At 40.0% G+C, this 13,277-nt stretch overlaps 1 pseudogene; it reads left to right on the forward strand.

Moving 5' to 3' along the window:
- Positions 1–7,215: 7,215 nt before the first annotated feature.
- LOC102882615 lies at positions 7,216–8,551 on the forward strand (annotated as a pseudogene).
- Positions 8,552–13,277: the final 4,726 nt, after the last annotated feature.

The raw sequence follows: 13,277 nt of genomic DNA on the forward strand, positions 1-13,277 counted from the left end.
CTACCATAACTATAAGTCTCACCCAATATATATGCTTGTGAAATGCCATCACGCTGTGCATTCTGTTTCATACACTGAAAAGTCTATTTTAGATTTTCAGTTTGATTCATACATTCGATAACTTGACTTCTTTCTGTTGATTTTCTAAATTCTCAAATTGAACTTTGGGGATCATTACCTCCTTTGACCTACAATCCCTTTATAAATTCAGAGAAATATTAAATATTGTGCAGTCAAGAGACTCCTGACTTGGGCCCGTTAAGCCGTGAAGGTGGGAGAAAGTAGTACAAGGGACAAGGAGGAGCAATTAACACATTATTTTTAATATTTCAGTAACATCACATGGAAATTGTACCAGAGATAAGGCTAAACTAACCACAACATCTCCTTTCTAAGTCTTGGGCTGGAATTACTTTGACTCAAAATAAGAATTCTGGTAATCTTATGTTGATCAGAGGGTTTTGTTGGTAGTTATAAATAGCACCGTTTAACAAAAGTGGGAGGGTACGCCAATTATTACCTAATAAAGCAGTTTATTTTAAACATGGGTGTGGGCTCAAGGGAACAAAGTAACAATCAAAGGGACCCTTGGAAATAAAATAGATGAAAACCTTTACATGGCCCAGGCCTCCCTGGTTCAGAGGAGGGAACCGAAAGGCAGTTCCGTAGGCTACATGGCAAGTTACTAGCAGGACAGCAGGACCCAAACCTACATCTGTGGGCAACTCAGCTTACCCTTTAAGCCTAGAAATGCCTTACAGCACAGAGTGCACAGCCACTGTCAATTAATTGCTATGAGTTAAATAATATAAAATATAGACCAGTGTTATCTAACAGAACTTTCTGCAACGATGCAAATGTTCGTATCTGTACTGTCCAAAATGGTAGCCGCTAGTCATATGTAGCTGTTGAGTACTTGAATCATAGTTAGTGAAATTGAAGAACTGAATTGAATTTTTATTTACTTATAGTGGCTAATGCTTGGGAGAATGAAGGTATGGACATTTGTGCCATTCATAAAATTAAATGCCTCTTCTAAGCTATTCAAAGTATAAGGCAGTTCTTTTCAAACTTTAAAACACAGAATCCCTTCTTTAAAAAAGAAAATATTGTCCCCAAACCAATTTAAAGTGTAAAATAGTAGAGCTTACAGGGGGTGGACTGGAGCCCAGCTGCTCTCTCCTCTACTTTCCACCCTTATCAATTCTCACCTGTCTGACCCACCTTAGGCACCTCCTCAAAACCCTAAGACTGCGCTGGGCATGGTGTAAAAATCACCACCACCAACAACAAAAAAAACACAGAAGAATAGCGCATCAGTGTGTAATTTCCCTAACAAATATTTACTGAGTGGCCACTGGGAACCAGGCACTGGTCTAGACACAGGAGTTGCACAGGAAATATGGGAAAAGACAATAATATTTACCAATAACAGCCAGATGCTGTCCATATCTTACCTCATTTTGTTATCGTGTTTGCCCTGTGAAGTAATTATGATCCTTATTTCACAGTTCAGTACACTAGGCTTTGAGAGAGAAGTTGTTCACCCAAAAGCACATACGCACTGATCAAGAGGAGCTGGGGCTCAGGTCTGCTTCGCCCGAAGCTGTGTTATGCCCCTCCAGGGCTCACCATCCAGAAGGGGAGGCTGTCATGTCCCTAAAGGCTCAAGTGAGCTCCTTTGGGGACTAGAAATGTGAGAATAATATTACTCTATGAGGGTTAAATGTCAATGGATCAAAGAAGATACTCAACAAGTAATCTCCAGGCCTAGAGGCTTCTACCGTCACCAGATGGAATATATTAAATGTCTCAATAAAGTCATCAGATGGGGGCGGGAGATGGGTCAGCCATGAAAGGACAGGAAAGGCGAGGCCAAGACAGATAAAGACAAGGCAGACACGAGCACAGTCGGGGACTGGAACTTGGCAGAGAAATATTTCTAACTCAGACACAGACTCCCAGGGCCCCCAGCTGCGAAATAGATACTTCCATGTGACATTATGATATATTAAGAAATATATATTTGTTCTTCATTCCCACCCAGTTCCTGGCAAGAATTCCTAAAACGCATGTAATTTTCTGAGTGACAGGAACATCCTTTGTTATCATATTCAGTCTCAGTCCCCAGTTCCTGACACAGGAGCTTCTAAGGCCCTTTGTATCTCTGGAGTGTAAGAGGGTCCCCTAGAAGGCTGGACCAAGACATGATTCAACTCCACTCCCCAACCTCCAGGAATGGAGAGGGGCTGGAGATTGAGTTAATCGCCAATGGTCAATGATTTAATTAATTACACCTACATAATGGAACCTCCATAAGAACTCTGAATGACGGGGTTTGGAGAGCTTCCAAGATGGGGAATATCAAGGTGCTGGAAGGATGATGGGTTCAGAAAAAGCATGGAAGCTCTGTGGCCCTCAACCCCCATCATACCTTGCCCTATGCATCTTTTCTATTTGGCTGTTCTGACTTCATTCTTTAAATTAACCTATAATAGTAAGTGAACTGTTTTCTTGAGTTATGTAAGTTCTAGCAAATTATCAAACCTGAGGAGGGATTTGTAGGAACCCCTGATTAATTAATAGCCAGTCAGCCAGAAGTGTAAGAGGTCTGGACATACAATCGGCTCTGACGTGGGAGCAGTCTTGTGGGACTGAGCCCTTAAACTGGGGTCTAACTCCAGGTAGTTAGTGTCAGAAATGAATTAAGTTGTAGGAGTTGTCTATAGAGAATTGGAGAATTGCTTGGTATGAAAAACTCATACATTTGGTGTCAGAAGCGTTTTGGGTAGAAATGGATCATAGTGATCAGCCTTTTGAGCCTGAAGCCAGAGAGTCTTCTGATCTTCCAACTTCCCAGGTTCTGTGTCCTGGCTCACTATGCCCTCTCTCATGGTTCACCTGCAAGAGAAAGACGTGCTAGCTGTTGGACGCTTTCTCTCCTCCTTGGTGAGGCCCGTCATTGCAGTGCTTCCAAAACGCCCTGACCACTGACCCAGGCCACCCAATCATGGTTCTACTTTTTTTTCACCCTAGAGAGCTCTTTCCAACCCCAGAGAAGAGTGGGATCTGATGAGCAAGCCTATAGCCTGAGAGGTTCTATCCTTGGATAGGGATTTCTAATGGTGAATTTTAAAAGTAGCTACTTACAATGACATGGTTTTTCAAGTTTTGACCACAGGGAGCTGACTGAACATTGAGATATGAGATTCAGGTTTGAGTAACAGCAGAGCTCACTGACTCCGCGTGGGTCCAGAGGTTAGATTTAGCAGACTTCAAAGCTGCTATTATAAATATGTTGAAAAAAATTAATGAAAACTGTAATGACAATGACTCAATGTATGGAGTCTCAATAGAAACTATAAAAAAGAACTAAATGGGACATTCATTTTTGGTATGATGGAGTGAGGAAGTCAATACATCCTCTCCCAGAAATTATAAATCTTGACAAAACGATCAAAACAAACATTTACTTCTTAATACTGAGAAACCCTTTGTTCAAATAGATGTATAGATGACAACTCACCTGGTAAATGGATAAAGTAGAAACCTCTGAGGATGAAGCAGATCACCCTTCATACCCATCCTGACTTGCCTCCTCTAATCAGTCTACAGAACCCCTTTGAGGGCCATGACAGTGAACGAATAAACTGGCATTTTGGGGTTCACCTCAGGCTTTCATGGCCTCTAAAGCTGAGGGTCAGGTTCTGAATTATCTAGTAATAATCCCATCCCTAGCTTGCCTTGGTTTAGCTCAGCGGATCTCACTAGAACCAATACCCCCAGAGGCCTTTTTAGAAATTTGTGGAGACTTGAGCTTATCTAATGATTAGGGGATATTGCTGGCCCTCAGTGGGTAAGAACCAGAGGTGCTGGGCTTGCTAAAATATGCAGGACTGTGCCCCACAGTAAAGAATTTTCCTGCATCCCTTGCAATTTTGGAATACCCTTTCAGTCATTCATTAGGTAAAAAACCTGTTTATATATGAACCTAAAACCAAACTCACTTTACATATAAACAAAGGTATTTTTCGCATCGTTTTACTATACCCTGAATGGCTAGGAATGAAACTACTACATAAATGAAAGTAAATTGTACTCTGTTTTGTTTTAACTTCACCAAAAATTGTTCATCATTTCAGAAAGTCTGATCACGAATAGGACCATGGTTGTAATAAAACACCTTGCATCAGTCTGCATTTTCTCCCTAATTCATTGTGGCTCCTAATGCAATCGTGTCAAATATTTACCTATTGAAATATATATTACTTTATCATAAGTTACTTTTCTTTTCTTCTCTAGGGCATCGTATTGATATATTTTCAAATTACATGTGTGGATCAATTACCTTACCTATGAATTTCATGATTAAGGGCATTATAAAAATACTTCTTAGAAAAAGGGGGTGTTGAGTCTGGTCTGACAGAGCTGACAATCACCAACTTAGACAATGTTCTTATCACTTCTACCTTCTCTCTCCTACTTTCATTCGACATAGATAAAACGTTAACTAATAAGAGAAAATATGGGGTGAGTACAATTCAGTGCCAAAGTGAATGGTTCAGATGGGCCTCTAGGAAGAATTCTTTGAAAAGGTTGCATAGTGGAGGCTGAAGTAATTAGGGACGTTTCATGAAAACGGGACTTCGACAGGGCTTTGATGGGCGAATAGGACTTGGAGGACAAAGAAGGGATCCTCTCCCAGAGCTTAGCACACAAGAAGGACGCTATGCAAATTCGCTGAATGCGAAGAGAACATTTTAACCCAGACACTGCGCAGCACACGCCAGGCAACCACAGAGGGACATGGGGCTGTCGTGCGCGTTCTGCTCCTAAGCAGCTCCGAGGGATTTCATCAGTTAGTTATGGATTTCGTTGTCACAGCGCTTTGATGATTTATGTTTATCATCACAGCTTGTCACTGCTAAGAAATAAATGTTTAATTTTCTAATTTAGAGACACTAAAAATGATAATATGAGTCATTCATTTAAATATAAAGATTGCAGATCCTGGTAGTAATAGTAGAAGACACTTGGTTTGTAATAAGTTACTGCTTTTTAACAATTAACGTTTCCAAACAGAACACTTTGAAGGTTCCGTACTTGGGCCAATGGCATTGAGGCTCTAACTAGCTAGACCACCATATCTGGATGATTTTGACTTCAAATATAAAACAAATGTGAAGTGGAATTGATTTTTAAAATAAGGACATTTATAATGTCCCAGAAGAGATTCCCAGAAATAGAGCAGTTCTGGGGTTAGTAAAATCAGTGATTCGATACAATTTTCAAAGATCCTAGCTCTGTCCATCTCTCTTCTCAGGGATCTTATAGTTTCAGCATGCCTTCTGAGGCTGGCTCCCTTCGTGGTCCTAGAGATGGCTACCACAGCTGCCAACTTATGCACAGAAGTCCAGAGATAGAAAAAAGATTTGTGTCTTGGTTACCTTTTCAAGCTGGAAACCAATCCTCCTAGAAAACCCAGAGAAGGTTTTCCCTCACATTTTGCATTACAAGTCCCCATTTGAACCAATGACTTGGCAAAGGGAATGACCAATGTGTTGGGTTTGGTCCGATGAATACTCCTCCTGTGGAGCTGAGAAGGGGTCCATCCTCCACGGAAAGAGATGGCCTCTGGACAAAGTGAACAAACCAGGCTCTGGCAGCAAGGAGGACGCAGGGGAAGGCTGAGGAGGAGGCAACAACAGTGTCTACCACAACCGGGATTTCGAATTGTTTTCTACAGCAGTGCTCCCCAGCCTTTTTGGCACCAGGGACCAGTGATTCTATGAGAATCTAATGCCTGATGATCTGAGGTAGAGCTGAGGCGGTGATGCTACCTCTGGGGAATGGCTGCAAAAACAGATGAACCTTTGCTCATTTGCCCACCGCTCACCTCCTGCTGTGTGGCCTGGTTCCTAACAGGCCACAGACCACTGCTGGTCTACGGCCTGGTTTGGGGGACCCTTGTTCTATGGAGCATTCTTCAGAACTGCAGGAAAAAGCTCTGTGGTCAAATAAGCTTGGGAAAGGGGACACTAGATCACCTGCCTGGAATTTTGCAGTGTCATCACGGTACTAAAGACACTGAGAGAGCCTTGTACTTTATGCTTCACCCAGAAATTTCCAGATGTATTTGACCATGTAAACTTTTGTTTGTGAAAATCTGTGAGCAGTCCAACAGAAGTGATGCTCCATGAAACAGCTGTTTGTGAGACACTGGGATGTGTCCTGGATATTGGTTCAGCTTTCAAAGCAATATTTTACGTTGGATTTATGTGTTTAATTTTAAGTTTTATGCGCAAATTCATTTATAAGTAGAACTTTAAACAGTTTTATTTCGGCATGTGTTGCTACTTTTTTAAAAAGGACATAAAAATGTTGCAGAATTCATTCGTTCCCTTCTCTGAAACAGAAAGGGTGTGGTGGCTGTTGTAGGCTGGAGACTGACTTATTTGCTGAAACTAGATCTAGTGAAAAGATCTAGATTCTAGATCCATTGTTTTCATTATTTAGCCTTTGGAGCAAACAAAAGTTAATTCCGTTGGCCAGGGTGAGTTCCAGATAAGATGTCCAGCCTTTCTATTATTTTGTTTTGCCACAGAACATAGGGACAAGTACAATCCAAAGAGACTATCCAAGTCACATGGTATTTAAACCACCCCAAGGGCAACATAATGGTTAATAGTTTCCCATAGTGAGGGGTTGTGGCCTCACTGAGGTCACTAACCAATTAGAAAAGTTTTAACTTCGGAAATTGTCCCAGATGCCCAAACTGAATCTTCTATAACTCACTTAGCAAATGTATTGACTGTTCATTATATGTACAAGGCCCTAGGCATTTCAAAAGTGAAAAGAACAGAAACGTGGTCCTTGTTTTAACATGTGCACTATCTAGTTGGTGTCAAGATACAAGTCCAAATATTAAAATGATAATAGGATAGCTAAACAACATATTGCAACAGCACAAGAAACATCCCAGACAATATTAAGACTACATGAGACACCCTGAATTTTTGTTTTGCCACTAGAACACAGGTGTCATGAAAACCACCGCTAAATCTAAGCCAAAGGGAAAAGGAAAAGACTCATATCAACATCATTGTCATTGGACACATAGATTCAGACAACCTACCACTATCTACCAATATCTAACTATCACTACCTAAAACCACTTACCACGACTCGCCATCTGTGGCTGGATCAATGAAAGAACCATCGAAAAATTTAAGAAGGAGGCTGCTGAGATGGGAAAGGGCTCCTTCAAGTATGTCTGGGTCTTGGATAAACTGAAAGCTCAACATGAGCGTGGTATCATTTGCTACGGAAATTCAAGAACCAGCAAGTATTATGTGACCATTGCTGATGCCCCGGGACACAGAGACTTTATCAAAAATATGGTAAAGTCTCGGGCTGACGGTGCTGTTCTGATTGTTGCTGATGGTGTTGGTGGATTTGAAGCAGGTGTCTCAGAGGAAGGGCAGACCCGTGAGCTGCCCTTCTGGCTCACATGATGCATGTGAAACAGCTAATTGTTGGTGTTAAGAAAAAAAGGATTCCACTGAGTCATCCTAGAGCCAGAAAACATAGGAGGAAATCGTTAAGGAAGTCAGCACCTACATTAAGAAAATTAGCTACAACCTTGGCGCAGTAGCATTTGTGCCCATTTCTGGTTGAAATGGTGACAACATGCTGGAGCCAAGAAATTTGTGCCCAGAAATTTATGCCCATTTCTGGTTGAAATGGTGACAACATGTCTTGGTTTAAGCAATGAAAAGTCACCCTTAAAGATGGCAATGCCAGTGGTCCATGTTGGTTGAAGCTCTGGATTGCATTGTGCCACCAGCTGATCCAAATGAGAAAACTTTGCATCTGCCCCTCCAGCATATCTGGAAAATTAGTGGTAGTGATGTTGTCTGTTGGGCTGCGTGGAGACTGGGATTCTCAAACCAGCATGGTGGTCACCTTTGCTCCAGTCAGTGTTACGACTGAAAAAGTCTGTTGAAATGCACCAGGAAGCTTTGAGTGAAGCTTGCTCTGGGGACAATATGGGCTTCAGTGTCAACAATGTATCTGTCTGGGGAGCATGGCAGAGGGAATGCAGTTAGCATTAATATGATGGCTAAGTGGAGGGAAGGAGCAATTGGGGGGATCAGTTTATGAACATTAGAGATGTCTAACTGATGTATACTTGAAACTAATTTAAATAGATAAATTTATATATTTAAAAAAATATATATCTGTCAAAGATGTTTGTCATGGCAGTGTGGCTGATGACAGCAAAAATGACTCACCAATGGAAGCAGCTGGCTTCATGGCTCAGGTAACTATCTTGAACCATCCAGGCCGAAACAGTGCTGGAGATGTGCCTGGGCTGGACCGTCACACAGTTCACACTACTTGCAAATTTGCTGAGCTGAAGAAGACTGACCATCGTTCCGGGAAAAAGCTGAAAGATGTCTTGAAGTGTTTGAAATCTGGTGATGCTGTCATTGTTGATACGGTTCCTGGCAAACCCATGTGTGTTCAGAGCTTCTCTGACTCTTCCTGAGGGCTGTTTTGCTGTTTGTAACGAGACAGACTGTTGCTGTGGGTGTCATCAAAGCAGTGGATAAGAAGGCAGCTGGAGCTGGCAAAGTCACCAAGTTTGCCTGGAAAGCTCAGAAGGCTAAATGAATATTATCCCCAGTATCTGCCACCCCAGTCTTAATCAGCGGTGGAAGAATGGTCTGAGAACTGTTTGTCTCAGTTGGCCAGTTAAGCGTAATAATAAAAGACTGGTTAATGATTATAATTCATCATAAAACCTTCAGAAGGAAAGGAGAATGTTTTGTGGACCATTTGGTTTTGTGTGTGTGGCAGTTTTTAAGTTATTAGTTTTCAAAATCAGTACTTTTTAATGGAAACAACTTGACCAAAAATCTGTCACAAAATTTTGAGACCCATTAAAACAAAGTTTAATGAGGGGAGAAAAAAGAAAAAAACAACACCCTTATTTTCTTTTGTCCAGTCTTCACTAGAAATAAGAAACAGGTTACAAATAATTGTACAAGAACTTCTCACATTTTTTTAGTTGGCAAGAGCCCCCACTTAACCTATGGTTTTCTTTTGGAGCATCTTCATATGAAAATTCTTATAAACTGCAAATAAGTAGTTATATATGAAAACTATGTACACACATATTTACAATCAATGCTAAGCTCCCTGTTCATGCCAAAAAAAGCTTTTATATACATAGCATGGGTGCAGAAGCAAATATAGATCTATTCCTAGTTTATATGAAAAAATGCATGAAATTTTTAAGCCATTGGAAAATCGAATGTTTTGTTGTTGTTGTTATCATTTTCAGATTTTTAGATACAGGGGTAGAATGGAAATGCTCACTAGGACCTTCTCTTTCCTTTAGCCTTGCAGTCCATGCCTTGCTCAATTTGGATGATGTTCCCAGGAATTTTTCCCAAGTGCAGGACTTTCTGGAAGGGAACTTTGTTTTATTGGTGTGAAGTTTGGGCCCAGATTGTTCCAGCTCCACCAGGTCCTCCCCAGGAGACTGGAGATCTGGAACTGCCAGGCTCTTCCACGAAGGACCCCTCACGCTGTCTACTCTCAGAGAGAATCTCTTCGATCCTCTCTCCTTAGTGGGCCAGACCTTCCAAACCTAGCCTCTCAGGGCCAAATCCAGGAGTCATTTTTGTTCTTGGCAATCTTTCGGATATGAATAGTGCAAAAGTACTGGACCGTGCCTTTATGAGATCTGATAACCCAGAGTTGGAAGTGAGGATGGTAATTTATGAGAACCACAGTGGGGAAATGGCGAGATTATGTTCTTTTTAGATCCAAAATAGATTGAATGGCTTCTGCTTCACGTTGCCATTGCATGTCCAGAAATGATAGTTGTTCTCATTTGGTATGACTACAGCTATAAATGGTATGAAAACACAATTTAATGAACTTCTTGTTGAGGTAGGAAAAAAAAGAAGTAATGAGTGATGCCACCAAAACATAATGGAGTCCCTTATTTTTTGATAGAGTTTCATTAAAGAAGCTGAACCCTGGTGCCTGTTACATAGCCCTCTGCTTATAAGAGTATAAGAATACTCCCTGGCATGAAAGGTGCTGTCCTTCTTGGCCTTCAGATGGCTGATCTAGTAGTTTGTACAGATGTAGATGTCATCTTTTGTCCAAAGAGAGATCTTCAAATGAAGGAGATAAAAGGGTATTAACTTCCTGTTTACACTAGAAACACACATGCAAGCACATGGAAATTACAGTGGAAAGAGAAAAGCATGTTTATTGTGAGAGTTCTATGGGCCAGACACTGTGCTGGGCACACCACATATTATCTCATTTAGTCCTTAAATTCATAAAGTATATGCTATTTTTGGCATTTTATAGATATTAAAACAAGATCAGAGAGGTTCAGTAACTTATCCAAGGCCACACAGCTCAGAGATAGAAGGGCTGTTTCAAGCCTAAGTTTGTCTCCTAAACTCATGCTTTTTTCTATCATGCCATGTTGATATGGCTGATGTGGAGGTTGAATATTACAACCCAATAATTATGAGGGACTATTATGGGAATTAGCCCTGTAAGATTTAACCAGCTCAATGTGGTGAAAATATAATGGGAAACACCATGAAATCAACTCATGAGGACCTAATCAAGAAAAACCTTGATTTTTCTGCTCTTGAACATGAGAAAATTATCCCCTCTCAAAAAAATTGAGATTGGGGATTAGGTTCCCCCAAACACTTTTGAGGCTGTCAGAGGAGGTGATAGCAGACAAATCTCTGCTAATATATCTATCATCCTCACTGATATTCAGTACACTGGCACCATAGTGCCAAGAGGTACACAGAGGTCCAAGAAAAACATACAATTTAGAAATGGATTATCATTAACAAAAGCCGAAAAAGACTTTGTATTTCATGCTCAATAAACAAACAAAAAATGCGCTTATATAAGATAACCTATCTGCTTCTCACTACTCTCAAAGAATGAGGTTAATTTAGCATTCAAGCACCTGATTGCCTGCCAACATGTATTAGGATTGAGAACCCCTCGAAAAGGAAGTGGAGCCAGAAGCCATGCAGAAGAGATGAGACCCAGGCAGAGCAGGAGAAGGGACAGAATGTGACTCTCTCACTGCAAAGAGAACTGAAATATTTTTTTAAAGAGACAAGACACTACTCTTTGTCAGACTGGTGCATGATTTAAAGATTGCTTGTAGTGAGTTTTGGTAAGGCCAAGAGATATGGGCACTCTCACATACTATTGGTGAAGGAAAATTAATAGAGCCTTTTGGAAGGTAATTTAGGAATATGTTTGATAAGAGTGTGTTATATGTCAGAGATTCTCAAACTTTAGCATGCATCAGAACCACCTGGAGGCTCATTAAAACACAAATTTCTGGGCCTCACCCCCAGAGTTTCTGATTTGGCGGTATGGAATGGAGTCCGAGAATTTGCATATCAACAAATTTCCAGATGATGCTGATGCTGCTGGTCCAGGAAGTACACTTTGAGAACCACTATATAAGTAGTTAGGGGTTTGGCTCTGATCCTCATCAGCCGTGTGACTTGTAGAAGTTTTGCTTAACCTCTCTGTCTCAGTTTTGTTTTTCACATATTAAAAATAGGGACAATAATAGTGCCCATCACATATAATTGTTGTGAGAATTAAATGAATTAATATATGTAAAGTGCATATAGGAAGTGTGTGGTAAATGTTAGCTTGATAAATGTTATAATTTAAAATGCCTGTTCCTTTTGACTTGATAATTTCATGTCTAAGTATATATCTTAAGTGAAATATTTACATTACAACTTAGATTTAATAAATTCATCAAAAAATACAAGTTAACCAAACTGACTCAAGAAGAAATAGAAAATCTGTTCAGCTCTATATCCTTTAAAGTAATCAAATTTATAATTAAAATGTTTCTCAAAAAGACAACTCCAAGCCCAGAAGCCCTCACTGGTGTCTTCTATTTAAGGAAGAAATAATACAGTAGGTCCTCACTTAACATCATCAATGGGTTCTTAGAAATTCCAACTTTAAGCGAAACAATAACAAAACCAATTTTACCACAGGTTAATTGATATAAATAAGAGTTAAGTTCCTACAGCATATTTCTGATAACAAAAACATCTCCGAACTTCTAAATAAAAACCCAAAGCACTTCTACTATTAAATATTGAAATTAATGTGAGCTACCCATATTAAGAAAGATTAATAGAAACAAATAAGATCATTATTTTCTAGCCTGGTGGCTGGGGGTAGGGAAGTCTCTTCCAGCAGCTCAAGGCACAAGGAAGGTGGGAACCCGCCCTGGACAGGACGCCCTTCCATTGCCAGGCACAGTTACACACACACGCCCACACTCACTCAGACTGGGACAGTGTAGACACAGCAGTTCACCCCACGTGCACACCTTTGTGGTGTGGGAGGAAACTGGCGGACCCAGAAAACCCCACACAGATATAGAGAGATCGTGCAAACTTTACCCAGATGCCACCTCTGGCCGGAAATCGATTTTTTTCTCATCGTTATAACAAAATAACATTGAATGAAATGACCTCATTCAAGGACCTGCTGTACAAATATTGCACAAACTCAGATTAGAGAGAACATTTTCATTTTATGAGTCCTACATGATCCTGATACCAAACCTAACAAGAACGTCACAAGAAAATTATAGACCAATATCCTTCATGAATATAGATACAAAAATCTTTAGCAAATCAAACCTAGCAAATTAGAAAAATGATAATACATCATGACCAAAATCTGTTTTAGTTTCCTCTGGTTGCTATAACAAATTACCACCAACTTGGTAGCTTAAAACAACAGAAATTTTTTCTCTCTCAGTTCATGTATTACTTGCAGAGTATAAAATGGTACAAATATTAGAAAGCTCTTTGGCAATTTCTTTTAAAGATACATATCCATCCTATGACCTAACAATTCCACTTGTAAGCATGCCCAAGAAAATAAAAACATGTCCACAACAAAACTTATACAAAAATGTTTATAGTAGCTTTATTTAAAATAACCTCGAACAGGAAACCTAAATGTCCATCAACAGACAAATGACTAAACACATTGTGTTATATTTATTCGATGGAATATTATTCAGCAATTTAAAAAATTACTGATATTCCCAACATGGACGACTCTTAAAAACATTATGTTGCACCAAAGAATCCAGACATAAAAGGCTACAAACTGTATAACTTTATTTATATGAAATTCTAAAAAGACAAACACACTAGGTA

Source organism: Pteropus alecto, unplaced genomic scaffold (assembly GCF_000325575.1).
Source record: "Pteropus alecto unplaced genomic scaffold, ASM32557v1 scaffold79, whole genome shotgun sequence".
NCBI classification, from domain to species: domain Eukaryota; kingdom Metazoa; phylum Chordata; class Mammalia; order Chiroptera; family Pteropodidae; genus Pteropus; species Pteropus alecto.